At 40.2% G+C, this 14,865-nt stretch overlaps 1 protein-coding gene across 2 annotated transcripts in view; it reads right to left on the bottom strand.

Annotated features, from left to right (window-relative positions):
* Positions 1-12,105, bottom strand: part of WDR7 (WD repeat domain 7) — a 389,155-nt gene extending 377,050 nt beyond the window's left edge. For both annotated transcript variants that reach the window (XM_008013992.3, XM_008013990.3), the window contains exon 1: positions 11,879-12,105. The gene's annotated coding sequence lies outside the window, so the exon portion shown is untranslated. The remainder of the gene's footprint in view (positions 1-11,878) is intronic.
* Positions 12,106-14,865: the final 2,760 nt, after the last annotated feature.

Genomic DNA, 14,865 nt, shown 5'->3' on the forward strand with positions numbered 1-14,865 from the left:
AATATACAAAAGTTCAAAGAAGAATATAACAATCACTCAAAAAATAATATCCTGTTACATTTCCTTTGGCAGTGTGGTATATCTACATATATGCTGTGCATATCTATGCATGTATATATGCTGTATATATATGTGGTGTATATATGCTGTGCATATATGTGTGTGCTTTTAAAAAGTCTGTGCTGTGCATCTATATGTGTATGTATTTTGTGTGTGTAGAACCATTCGAAAGTAACATATACATATGATGATTCACCCCTAAATGCTTTTAAAGACAGAACTTAAAAATAAGGGCATTCTCCCTCATAAACACAATACCATTATCACACTCACTATTATCAACACCATAATCATTCTCTAATAGCATCTACAAACTAGTCCACATTCAAATTACTTCAATCATCTACAAAATGCTCTTTATAATGTTTTCCCCGCAAATCTATAAACAAAATAAAGTTTTACGCACTGCATTTGGTTGCTGTTATGGACTGAATGATACGTCCTCCCAAAATGCATATGTTGAAGCCCTAACCCCCACTGTATTTGTGTATTTGGAGGTAAGGCCTGTGAGAAGGTGATAAAGGTTAAATGTGGTCATAAGAGCAGGACGCTACTGTGATAGGGCTGGTGTCCTTGTAAGAAGGAGAAGAGATACAAAAGCTCTCTCCCTCTCCACCACTGTGAGGACATGGTGAGAGGTGCAGCCATCTGCAAGCCAGGAAGAGAGCCCTCACAGAAAATAAACCTTCTGACCTTGATCTGTGGCACTTCTAGCCTCCAGAACTGTGGGAAAATAAAATGCTGTTGTTTAAGCCACTCAGTTTGTGGTATTTTGTATGGCAGCCTGAACAGGCTAAAAAAGCTGTCATGTCTCTTTAGTTCTAGAATAATCACACCTTATTTTTTTAATACTAATTTTTTTTTTAAAAAAAAACAGTTGTTTGTAGAATGTTCCACATCTGAAGATTTTTCTGATTTTTTTAATGATATCATTTAATCTGTGCCTCCATCACCTGTTTTTACTACTACAAACAAAATTGGATCTAACAACGTTTGCCTCAAGTGAACATTGTTGGCAAGAATACTCGATAGCTGGTGATGTACACTTCACACTGCATCACCTCAAGAAGCATATAACATCACATTGTCCTATGAGCAACAATGTTACCTTTGACCATTTGATTCAGGTGGTGACTACCAGATTATTTTCACTGCTACTGTTTTTGTTTTTCCTTTTGAAACTATCAATGACCTATGGGGCAATATTCTGATAAGACCATCCTGTTCCACACTATCCTATGTAATATTGGTAGCACACATGATTTCTAAAAGCTATAAAACAGTTAAGATTATATACAAACTAGTATCAGATCAATGTTAATTCCTCCACACTGTTTGTCTAGCTCTCAAATGCAAAAGCAAGACGTATTTCTATCCTAGCAACAGGGTATTTTCACAGGATAATCAATATGTTCTCAGTCTGTGTACTTCTTGTGTCCCAGGCAGGCCCCCTGTGACTTGCAGACAAAAACAAACTCAAATTTTCTCTCATGAGAATGGGCACACATGAACTGGCATAGGCCTTAGCTACCCACCTACCAATGGGGAATATGAGAAGCAAGTACTAAACCCTAAACAGCTAAATGTATTTGCCACAGCTGCAGTGAAAGAAGAAGAAGTTTATAAAGGTTTATTCAAATTCTCAGAGAACATTCCTATGTCATTTGTCAAAAGAGTGTACCCAAGTCAAGATCACAGTATGATGTGATGAGGATGTGATCATTAAGATGATGTGTTTTTTTGTTGCTGTTGTTTTTTGTTTTTTGTTTTTCGTGTGCTTGTGGATTTACCACCAATCGATTGAAGACTTGGAAAACAAACCTGAAGCAGATAATGAAGACTCTGTTTATTATACTACAATGAAACAGCTAGGTCATAAAAACACACAAAGAAACTACTCAGCTGTTTCCTTATAACAAGGTGTTTCCAGAATTTAAGAGCTGTAAGGGACACAACCTTCTGAACACTGAAGCAGCTGACAAGATTATACTTTCTTATTTGGGTGGTTAAGAAATATACTGTACTCTCAATGAGCCTGACACTTTAGGACTACTTGGTTAAAGGAAGTTCCAGTGTTCAGTTTCAAAGGAACATGTGGAATGAGCAGATGGCAACAGGAGACTACACTTATTTCTTATTGCTAAACAGCCCTGAGTGCGTGAGAGACAGATTTTGAAGAACTGCAGAGCTATCTGGTCAAAAATAAATCACATTTTAAAAGTGATTCATAGATTTTGAGTCCTATAAGTCATGTTTTAAATTTCTGCAGGTGCTATTAGAATGACTGAACTCTTCTGTTATGCTCTATCCATCACCAACCTACATCAATTTCAAGAGTTACCGATTAAGCTAAAAGCCCATTATGCCCACCAAGACCTTACTTTTTAAAGGAAATTTCATTTGGTTGAATCAACTTCAACTTTCTCCTGCCACCCACCTCTAATCGCATTTGCATCTCCAGTCATTCCAATTTCTTCCCTTACGTTGCCATCAAAAGTCTAAACTGAGCACTGAACTTTCTCATTGTATATACACTGAATTAAACAGAAAAAGAAGAAACAAACATGCTTCCCCAAACTGGAACCTGAATTGTCACATTAGTCTTGGAATCACTAAAATAAGATGGGCAACTGTGAAGGTATGAAAGTCACACTGACTAGAGCGGAGTCCAGCTCTCCATTTCCATTTCAAACTCTGAGGAAATATGTGATGTCTCAAGTTAAACTTCTCATTTGTAACATTACCCTCCTCCTGCTCTGCCTGTCACAAAAAAACTGCCCTTGACACAGTCACCAACAACCTCCCCACTGTTAAATCCATTACCAAGTTCTAATCCTTACCTTACTTGACCTAATAACAATATTTGACATAGTTCATATTCCGTCCTTGAAATAAATACTTCTTTACCTGGCCTCAAAGTCTTCATCTTTTCCTGACTTTCCTTCTTCCTCTCTTGCTTCAGTCTCTTTTCTTTCTTTTTTTTTTTTTTTCTTTTTACCTTTAAATGTTGGCATTCCCAGAACTTAGTCCTTAGACTCCTCTTCTCTGGCAACACTCACTCTCTCAATGATCTCATCAAGCCTTATTGCTTTAAATACCATCTACAGGTCAAGTATCCCTTATCTGAAATGCTTGGAATCAGAAGTATTTTAGAGTTTGGAACTTTTTCAGATTTGGGGATATTTGTATTATACTTACAGGCTGAGCATCTCTAATCTGAAAAATCCAAAATCCAAAATGCTCCAATGAGCATTTCTTTGGAGTGTCATGTTTATGCTCAAGAGTTTTAGATTTTGGAGCATTTTGGACTGCAGATTAGAGATGCTCAACCTGTACACGCTGACAGTTCCCCAATTTATTGTGTGAGACGCTTTTCTGAAATTCAAATCCATATGTCCAGCTGCCTACTCAACATCACCTTTTGGATAGCTAGTAAGTTTCTCAAACTTGGCATGTCCAAAAGTGAGTCCCTGATCATTCCTCAATCGTGCCCCTCCCAGTCTACTCATGTCAGTTATTGGCAACTCCAGTTTCATAGCTACACAGACCAAAATCCTAGAATCATCTTTAGTTACTCTATTACTCTCTCACACATACACATTCCATATCCCAATCTATCAGTAAACTCCACTGGCTATACCTTCAAATCGTATCCAGAATCCTGCAACATCTTAACATTTTCACTACAACCGCCCTGTTCTCAATCAGCATCTTCCAGCAGGGATAACACAACGGCCCTCTATCTGGTCTCACTGTTTCCATCTTTGGTCCCCTGCAGTCTCAACACAGCATATAGAGTAATACTACTAAAAAAAAAAAAATCATGCTGTGATCACATCTCAAAATCTTCCAATGGCTTCCTGTCTCACACAGAGCAAAAACCAACTCTACATACAACTGCCTTTCCTATATGAGTGAGGTGGTTGTTCTCTCCCTTGCTTACTCTTTTCAATCTGCCCTGATTCATTGGTGTTGCTCAAAGACACCAAGCAGAATCTTACCTCAGAACAGTGTCCCCCACCCCACACTCCCCCGCCCTCTTCAAATCTCTATAAAATATTACCTTTTTAGTGAAGAGTTTCCTGACCATCACAAATTGCAAAATCTACCACTCAAACAAAACACTTACAATCATTTAACATACCATGTTTATTTATTTATCATCTGCCTCTCCTGCTATATGTTCTATGATGGTAAAGATTTGTGTTTGGTTTATTCTCTATTGTATTCCCAGTGCCTAAAATTCCTGCCACGTAGAAGGAATCCAAATACTTGAATAAATAAACAAACTAGGGAATGAAATATGTTTGCGTTGACTTAAGTAAAATTGTACCCATCAGCAAATTAAAGTATATCTCGATTTTATATGTTTTGGATTTCAAAGGGGAGTTTCTTGTCAATTAGTTCTTCTATAATAATGTCAACAATTAATACAAGTCTCCTTAATCAAAATGTCATTAACATATTATTGTTTCTTCCCCAGCTACCGGTTTTACCTACACTCCTGCCTCTTTTAGTTTATCGTGACATATACACAGCAAAATATATCTTAGGAACTATGAAGCAAATTAGCTGACATAATCACCACTACAGTCACTAAGGCCTAGTAATTAATCACAACACTGTTTCTTAAAAGTAAGTACAGTGGGCCGGGCACGGTGGGATTAAAAGTAAGTACAGTGGGCCTGTAATCCCAGCACTTTGGGAGGCCGAGGCAGGTAGATCACAAGGTCAGGAGTTCAAGACCAGCCTGGCCAACATGGTGAAACCCCATCTACTAAAAAAAAGAAAAAAATACAAAAATTAGCTGGGCACAGTGGGGCACGCCTGCAGTCTCAGCTACTCGGGAGACTGAGGCAGGGGAATTGCTTGAACCCGGGAAGCGGAGGTTGCAGTGAGCCAAGATCGTGCCTCTGCATTCCAGTCTGCGCAACAGAGAGAGGTTCTGTCTCAAAAAAAAAAAAAAAAAAAAAAAAGTAAGTACATAAAAAGGTAAGAGCCTACAGAATAACACTTAGCACTTCAGAAGTCTTCCCTCCCCTAAACTGACCAGTGCCCTAACATTCGTTGTTCCAACATTTTATGGCTCCCACTAACTCAAGTAATCATCAGCCAAAAAAAAACCCCTGTAATTTCATGAAACGTCACCAACATATTTTGAAAAAAGAAAAATAATAATTTTATTTAAAATAGTAAATACTTAATGAATATAATATATATGTTCTTTAATAGAAAGGAAGTAAAAATTTTGTTAGACCCATAAGGACTTTCTGAATGCAGTCATGATGTAGGATTTCTTCTTCCAACATAATTGTTTACGTTCTTTTGTATCCAGCAGAGTAGCTTTAAGTATCAGATACAGACCAAGACAAATGAACCATATGGATGGAGTTCAAAGTGTAAGTTTACATTACTATCATAATATCTGTCAGTGACAACATAAGGTGTCCTCTTATTGATGACAGGATTTCACTGAGCTATCCATAGCTCTCAGTTGATTTTGCCTATGATCAATGGCATGCACATACGTAAGACTATTAATTCTTTAAAAGGTGCATCAATTAAATGGAAAAAATGAAAATAGAACCTACAAACTTCACTAACTCCATAATTTAATTGCCAGGCATGGTGGCTCATGCCTGTAATCCCAGCACTTTGGGAGGTCTAGGCGGGAGGATAACCTGAGGTCAGGAGTTTGAGACCAACCTGGCCAACATGGTGAAACCCCATCTCTACTAAAAATACAAAAATTACAGGTGTCCTGGCGGGCACCTGTAATCCCAGCTACTACGGAGGCTGAGGCAGGAGAAACGCTTGAACTTGGGAGTTGGAGGTTGCAGTGAGCTGAGATCACACCACTGCACTCCAGCCTGGGCAACAGAGTGAGACTCCATCTCAAAAAAAGTCCCAACAAATTAAAAAACGGTCACAGGGAGATGTAACAGATAAACCCAGGAATAAAGGCACTACATAGTTCCAGGCCTCACTCTACACGCACTAAAATTACTTCAAGATGTACACTATGAATTTTGATTTCTGTCTAGTAGAACACAAAAAGACAAAAGTAGATTATCAATATATGAAAATCAACAGCATTTTCTTGTATCAGCACTAATCTACTTTAAAAATAGTATACCATTCACAGTATTTTTATAAACTACAAATATTTCACTCAAAGTCATAAGTGAAAGACCATGCCACGTTCTCAGATAAAATGTCCTAATATTATAAAGATATCACTTTTCCTCAAAATAAATCTATAAGTCAAAGTTCTACTGGTATTGTTTTTAGAAACTCTAACTCTAAAATACATAGGAACAAATAAAAATCCACAAATAGCTGAGCCAACTTTGAAAATGGACAAAGATAAGAGAAAGTCCTCTAGCAGATATTTAACATCACTAGCTATTTGGGAAATGCAAATTAAGACCACCCTGAGATATCATTACACATAAGAACAGTTAAAAAAAAAAAAAAAAAAAGGCCAGGCGCGGTGGCTCACGCCTGTAATCCCAGCACTTTGGGAGGCCAAGGTGGGCGGATCACAAGGTCAGGAGATCGAGACCATCCTGGCTAACACAGCGAAACCCCATCTCTACTAAAAATACAAAAACATTAGCCGGGCGTGGTGGCGGTGCCTGTAGTCCCAGCTGCTCGGGAGGCTGAGGCAGGAGAATGGCATGAACTCGGGAGGCGAGTTTGCAGTGAGCTGATATCGCGCCACTGCACTCCAGCCTGGGTGACAGAGCAAGACTCTGTCTCAAAAAAAAAAAAAAAAAAATAGTGGCCGGGCACAGTGGCTCATGCCTGTAATCCTAGCACTTTGGGAGGGTGAGGCAGGCGGATTGCCTGAGTTCAAGAGTTCAAGACCAGCCTGGGCAACATGGTGAAACGCCATCTCTACTAAAATGCAAAAATTAGCCGGGCGTGGTGGCATGAGCTTGTAGTCCCAGCCACTCGGGTGGCTGAGGCAGGAGAATTGCTTGAATCTGGGAGGTGGAGGTTGCAGTGAGCCAAGAGTGTGCCACTGCACTCCAGCCTGGGTGACAGAGCGACGCTCCATCTCCACAAAAAAAAAAAAAAAAAATGACAATATCAAATGCTAGTGAAGATGCAAAGAAATGCAATCTCTCATACATTGCTGGTAGAAATGTGAAACGGTATAACCACTCCAGAAAATGCTTTGGGAGTTACTTCGAAAACTAAACATACACTTACCATACCATCCAGTAACCACATCCCTGGGCATTTATCCCAGAAAAAAACGAAAATTTAAAACTATAGACACACATACACACACACACACAAACTGTACAAGAATGCACAGCAGCTTTATCTGCAACAGCCAAAAATTAAAAACAGCCCAGATATGCAGGTGAATGGTTAAACTTGGATACATACATACCATGGAATACTACTCAACAATTAAGAAGTACAAACTATTGATATATGCAACAATTTGGATGCATCTCAAGAATTGTCTCATTCAACAGTGTTGATGAATCTCAAGAACTGCCTCATTCAACAATTTGGATGAATCTCAATTTCAAAAGATTACATGCTATAGGATTCCATTTATATAGCATTCTGGTAATGACAAAATTATAGAGATAGAAACTGATTAAGGGATGGTAGAAACTGATTAAGGGATGGTGAGGGTAAGGGAGGTGGATGGAACTAGAAAAGGATAACATGAAGAAAATCTTTGTAGTGATGGAATAGTTCCGTATCTTTTTCTTTCTTTCTTTTTTTTTTTTTTTTTTTTTTTTGAGACAGGGTTTTACTCTGTCCCAGGCTAGAGTGCAGTGGCATAATCACAGATCACTCCAGCTTCAACCTTCCCAAGCTCAGGTGATTTTTCCACTTCAGCCCCCCCAGTAGCTGGGACCACAGGCATGCACAATCACATCAGGCTAATTTTTGTATTTTTTTGTAGAGACAGGATTTTGACATGTTGCTGGTCTCCAACTCCTAGGCTCAAGCAATCTGCCTACCTCAGCCTCCCAAAGTGCTGGGACTACAGGCGTGGGCAACTACATCAGCCTAGCTCTGTATCTTGACTGCAGAGGTAGTTGCAGGAATCCACACAGGTGATAAAATGGCACAGAACTATACACAGGCATTGTACAAAATCAATTTATTGGTTTTGATACTGTACTACAGTAGTATAAAATGTAACTATTAAAGGAAATTGGGTGAAGCTGCATAAAATGTAACCACTGGGGGAAACCAGATCTCTCTTTACTATTTGTGCAACTTCCTATGACTCTATAATTACATCAAAATAAAGCTAAAACAAAATAAATGGGAAGAGTTATTTATATAGGGGGAAAAAACATACTAGTACAAAACCATGGAGTTAAAACAATATGGTGTTAGAGCAAGAACAGACAAACCAAAGGAAAGGACTTAATATTCAGAGTATGTATGAGCACCTAATACACAGTAAGTGTCACACCATTATCTATGGGAAAAGGGAAGAAAGATACCAGGAAAACTGGCACAGTACATGGAAAATAAACTGGATCACAAACTTGTGACACATAAAACGTTAAATTCTGCATGTATTAAAGACCAATAAGTGTAAAAGAAAACTATGTATTTAGCAGTAGATAACATAGCAGAGTAACTCTGTGGCATAGCACTGGGGAAAGATATCTTAAAGAAAACCTTCAAAATACAAACCATACAGCCAAAACATTTTTTAATTTGATTATATCAAAATATAAGATTTCTGTTCAATGAAGAACATCATGAAAAAGATTACAGACAAATGACAGATTAGGAACAGATATACTTGTAATACTTAAATGACTAGTATCTATAAAATACAAGAAATGTCCGCAAATCAACAAGAAAGGACTGAAACCCCAAAATAAAAATGGATGAAGGGATGAACAGGTAATTTCACAAAGAAAAAATTCAAAAAGATAAAACACACATGAAGAAATACTCAGATTCGGCAGGGCATGCTGGTTCACACCTGTAATCCCGGCACTTAGGGAGGCCGAGGCAGGCAGATCACGAGGTCAAGAGATCAAGACCATCCTGGCCAATACAGTGAAACTCCGTCTCTACTAAACATACAAAAAGTAGCTGGGCGTGGTGGCACATGCCTGTAGTCGCAGCTACTCAGGAGGCTGAGGCAGGAGAATCGTTGGAACCCAGGAGGTGGAGATAGCAGTGAGCCGAGATCGCGCTACTGCACTCCACCCTGGCAAGAGTGAAACTCCATGTCACAAAAAAAAGAAGAAATGCTCAGATGCATTAGTAACAGTGAAATGTAATTTAAAATGATATTTAGTTTTGTATATATTAGTCTGGAAAAATTGGAGCACTGAATAACACCAAGCATTTGTGGGGAAACAAAGATAAAGGAACCCTCACAAGCTTCCTGCAGGTGTATAGACTGTTGCTGCTTGTTCTAAACACCATCCGGTGGTGCTTCAATAAAATATACGAAAACCAAATGATCCATAAATCACATATGGATCTATAACTCAACAAAAGTATCACAGAGGTCTAACATGTATGCTTACCATGGTATTATCTATAGAGGTAGGAAAATGAAAATAACATGGGTATCTACAAATAGGAGAGTAGACACATAAACTGTAGTAGGTGTACATTCTGAAATACTGTGTAGCACTTGCAAGCAAAGAACAGCAACACAATAGATCTTCAAAACATAATAGTGAGACAAAAAAAACTGCATGATATCATCTCTATAAATTAAAAATTTGGGCACCCAGAACAATATACATTTAATAACACATACAAACAGAATAATACATATCATACAGAATGGTTGCAAATGGGTTGATAAGCAAGAGAAAAGAGCAGGAATTAGAAATAAAAAACAACGAATGAGGTTGGGCGTGGTAGCTCACACCTGTAATTCCAGCACTTTGGTAGGCCAAGGCGGGTGGATCACCTGAAGTCAGGAGTTCAAGACCAGCCTGACCAACACGGTGAAACCCCATGTGTACTAAAAATACAAAAATTAGCCGGGCTTGGTGGCACACGTCTGTAATCCCAAGCTACTCAGGAGGCTGAGGCAGGAGAATTGCTTGAGCCCGAGACGGGGAGGTTGCAATGAGCTGAGACCATGCCATTGCACTCCAGCCTGGGCAACAAGAGCGAAACTCCATCTAAAAAAAAAAAAAAAAGAAAACTGCAGGCAGGGGAGATGCCTTGAATGGTCCAAAGGTGATCATTGAATTGAGTAAGATTAACCCAATCCTCTGCACATGAGGTCCAAAATGAATTTTAAGGACTCATACATCTAACAAACATCATACCACTAAAGCTAAATGTCATCCTACCTTTCTCATGAAGAAAGCACAAAACCTGACTACTTCGAAGATTTTCAATGCTAAGTGTGTTACATGGAGAAACCACCCAACTTCCTTTAACTTCAAAACAGAAAGTATATCGAAGATAAAAGGAAACTGTAAGATACAAGGGTCACCACCCCTAAAATTTAATTTAAATTCTTACAGTGATATTCAAACCAAGCCAAGCCCAGTCCCTTTGATCCACCCAGTAACCAAGATCTTTTAAAATTTAGTTACAGGTGGCAATAAGAAAAAATAAAGGGCATACTCTCATTTTTCTCTGAAAGTGATTCTCTGAAACACTCTTAAAACAAGGATTGGCAGTAAAATAAATGAATTTCTCTACCATAATCCCTAATTGATATTAATAGTAAAGCATTAATTATATTTATACAGGTTCGTTTTCCCAATTTATAATAATTAATATGCGTTATTCTGGATGGAACTAGACAGTTTTTTATTCTTTGTAATAATGAGGGCATTTCAACACATTATATTCACTTTTAAGCTGACCTTCATACAGCCACAAGTTTATTTATAAAGCAAGAAACAGAGTCAAACTAAAATTTTTGTTTAACAAAATGTCAAAACCTCAGTTAATTTCTTTCACACAACAGGCAATTCCTGCAACCTTGCCCATAAAATCCTAAGATGTAAACATCTGAGTCAGTCTGCCTTTTTTTGTCTCATGTCAAATATTACAGTGAGAGGAAGCTGTAGCTGCCACTGACCGAACCCTAAATTCAGCAGCATCAACAATATCAACGCAGTCAGTGATGCAACGGTAGCTTCCCTAGTTTCAGACTATCTAACCCAGCAAATGCTGCCTAAAAAAGAGACATACTAAGTGGGTCAAAAACATAAAACGGCAACTTCTGAATCAAAGGTAGGGTAGTGCTGACTTCAAACACAGTTTCAGAACGCTGGCACCCATCAGTAAGTGAACGGGAGTAACTGGTATCCGTTCAGACAAGTACTAGGTCAAAGGGATAAGAACTGGCAGGTGGCATCTCAAAAGTGAAATTCTAACAGTGGTGTCAGTATCCTGGGCACGGGCAAAAGTAGTACCAACAGCTAAGGAAAGACAATATGAACCCCAAAAGCAAACGCATCGCCCAAAACTGCTGTCAATAACCACCCACGATCATCATCAACCACCTCATCCTGTTTAGATCGTGCCTGGGAGCCAGGCAGTCCCACCTCAAGACCAAAGCAAATGTCACAAGCAGCAAACCTCACCCACCAGGTAAGGGAGCCACAAAGACCCCCGGCGGACTCCCATGCTCTTGGTAACGGCGCCTAGTTGTGGGCCCGACCTGCAGGCGAAGCAAGGAGCAGAGCTTGCAGCCGCAGCGATCTGACAGCTGGCACCGCCCCCGGCTAGAGTGGGCTTGTGACCTTTGACCCCGACCCCTGACCTCCACGGTGCAAGCACATCCCACCCTGGGGTTTCCTATGGAAAAGCTTGAAAGCCCCCTTACCTGTCACAGCTTCATTTCATGCAGCGATGTAGCCTATCAGACCGCCGGTGGGCGCCCCAGCCAAGGAGGACAAGGATAGGGAGGAACTACGGAGGATGCGGGGTGCGCAGATCCTGCTGGGATAACCTAAGGGGCGGCAAGCGCTATCCAGCCGCCGTCTTCCCACAGAGACTGCAAGGTGCCGGTACCGCCGCCACCGCCGCCGCCGCTGCAGTAAATCAGCTGACACGAGCCCCAACTGCCGTGACTTTCGCTGCAACTGTCGCAAAAATGAGGGGGCGGGAAAGACTCACCATTTCCCTACATGCAAGGCCTACGTCGGCGCCGAGAGAGCCGGCCGCGTTACCATGGAGACCGAAGGCGGAGAAAAGGTCAGCTGTGGGCAAGGAGTGCGCGGCCGCCATCTTGGTTATGGGAAGTCTGGTCTAGGCTGTCCTCTCGCCTCTAACACCCATGTTGGGAGGACCAAGATGGAGCGAAGGATGAAGTAGCAAGCGTAGGTCTTTCTTGGGACCAGGATATTGCAAGTTTACACTTCTGCCCCCATCACTTGGCCCAGACACCTGGAAATGTCAGTTGCTGTTTCCTTTTTGCTTCTGAACTTAATTGTTGGCCAGGACACAGAGGGCCATAGACGAACTCTGCCACTCCACTAGAAGAAGTCTGACCTTGTACAATACTCCTGCAGAGGAGAGGGGATGAATACACTGTCTCCTTGTGGGCGGCAAAGAGTGGCGGAGTGTGAGCTCTGCCTTCAGAGAGGCGTATATTCAGATCCCAGTTCCTCCACTGCACACCATTAAGTGTCGTCTTGGGCATTTTGCTGCTGCTTCATTCTTTCTTCTAAATTTCCCCATTTGCAAAATAGGGATAATAACCTTGTGGATGTCTAGGAAATTAAACGCGCTTAATAAATGTTAATAATTTATGCCTGCCCATCTTCCTGTCAAATATTGGTCGAATAAATGAATGAATGGCAACCAAGGGGAAAACAAGTGCCATGCTGTGGCCAATGGTCAGTTTTATTAAAAAGATACAAAAGATGTTCATCTCGTGGCGTTATTTTTTCTTTACAGGCTCACTAGTGGATGTATAAGTTAAGTTTGAATGCTGTTACAGTCCTCAAAAGTTACTGTGTACATATACCAATAACCTGGGAATCTTGTTAAAATACGTTTCTGAATCAGTAGGTCTGGGGTGGGTTCTGAGATTCTCCATTTCTAACACGCTTCCAGGTAATGTCCCTGACTGCTGGCCCTTGGAAAACACCTTGCATAGCTAAAACGCACTGGGCACAGGGCCTGAAGCATAGGATAGGGGAATACAACAGGGCAAAATCAGCTCTTTCAGACAGGATAGTTTCCTTGCTAATTTGCCAAAAGTATGCTGAGTGTTGGTTTGGTCAAAAGGCTTCCTGTCAACAATTTGTTGTTTCTGCTAATGGCAAACCACTACTTGTCCTTCTTTCCAGTGTAGACATCTTCCCCCAGCAACACATCACAGACCCATCAGTGTCCTGGGTGACTTACCCCTTGTGCCTTCACTCTACATCCAACTACTGCACTGTACTGTGTTGTTTCTTACATGTTGTTTCTGTTTATTTTTAGAGTCCAGCTCTGCTACTACCATAATGAGAAAAACTAAATTAATGTTGACCAGAGAAGTCAATAGAACACTTGAAAATCAATAATTCTGAAATTTTCTTATACTGCAAATTGGAATTCTATGCTTTTCTTCTACTTTTGACTAACTGCCTTGCAGTCACATGAGTAGAGGGGGAAGAATGATGCTGAATAGAAGAAATTGATTCTTAGCCACCTGGCTTCAGCATACTCACTCCCTCTGTTGTGATGATGAATACATTTACACCATTAAATTCATAAGCCTTTTTACAATTTATAAGAACTTTTTGGAAACACAGGAAGCACAGAGTGGTTATCATAGAACAATCTTAGGCTACATTAAATCTTGTTGGGTTTGTGAAGGAAAAAATAGGATATCTTCCCTAAAGACTCTTTTCTTCAACAAATATTTATTGAATGCTTACTATAAGTTTCAAATAACTTCCTAAAAATGGAAAGGTTAATAGGAAGATTGACGAGAAACTCTCAAATGATTACCACTCTCTGGTCTCTCTCTACCAAGTTTATAAAAGTTATTGCCAAAGTCTCTATGTGTATGGAATCTCCTGAGCCACAGAACTAAAATAAATATTCAAATATTAATGAATAAAATGCTGTAGTTCAGAAAATTCACACACATACACACACACACACACACACACTCATCTTGTTTACATACAACCTTCCTGAAAATTAAGATTTGTGTCTTCAGTAAGTTGACTTTCAGTATATTTATTTGAATAAATTATTCCTTTCATCTAGAAGAATTATACAAAAATGTTAACAGATTTAACTAATTAAAAAAATCAGTTCAACATATATTTATTGAGCCTTTGCTGAAGGTGAAGCTGAGAAAGGGAGAACCTGACCTATTCGGCTTCCATGGATGAAGGCAGGCTCTGCTTCCCACTGAGATGCAAGAGGTAGGGAATTCCCTAAACACTGGAAAGTGCGCTGGATGCTGGGCAGCTAAAAAGAATGACAAATGTCGGCCGGGCGCGGTGGCTCACGCCTGTAATCCCAGCACTTTGGGAGGCCGAGGTGGGCGGATCACGAGGTCAGGAGATCAAGACCATCCTGGCTAACACGGTGAAACCTCGTCTATACTGAAAATACAAAAAATTAGCCGGGCGTGGTGGCGGGCGCCTGTAATCCCAGGTACTCGGGAGGCTGAGGCAGGAGAATGGCGTAAACCCGGGAGGCGGAGCTTGCAGTGAGCCGAGATCACGCCACTGCACTCTGGCCTGGGCGACAGAGCGAGACTCCGTCTCAAAAAAAAAAAAAATTATATATATAAACCACGCCCGGCTTTAGAGGCATTTTTAAAACTTAAGTACTACTCTGTCCTTAAAATTTAATAGCAAG

The sequence above is a fragment of the Chlorocebus sabaeus genome, chromosome 18 (assembly GCF_047675955.1).
Source record: "Chlorocebus sabaeus isolate Y175 chromosome 18, mChlSab1.0.hap1, whole genome shotgun sequence".
NCBI lineage: Eukaryota > Metazoa > Chordata > Mammalia > Primates > Cercopithecidae > Chlorocebus > Chlorocebus sabaeus.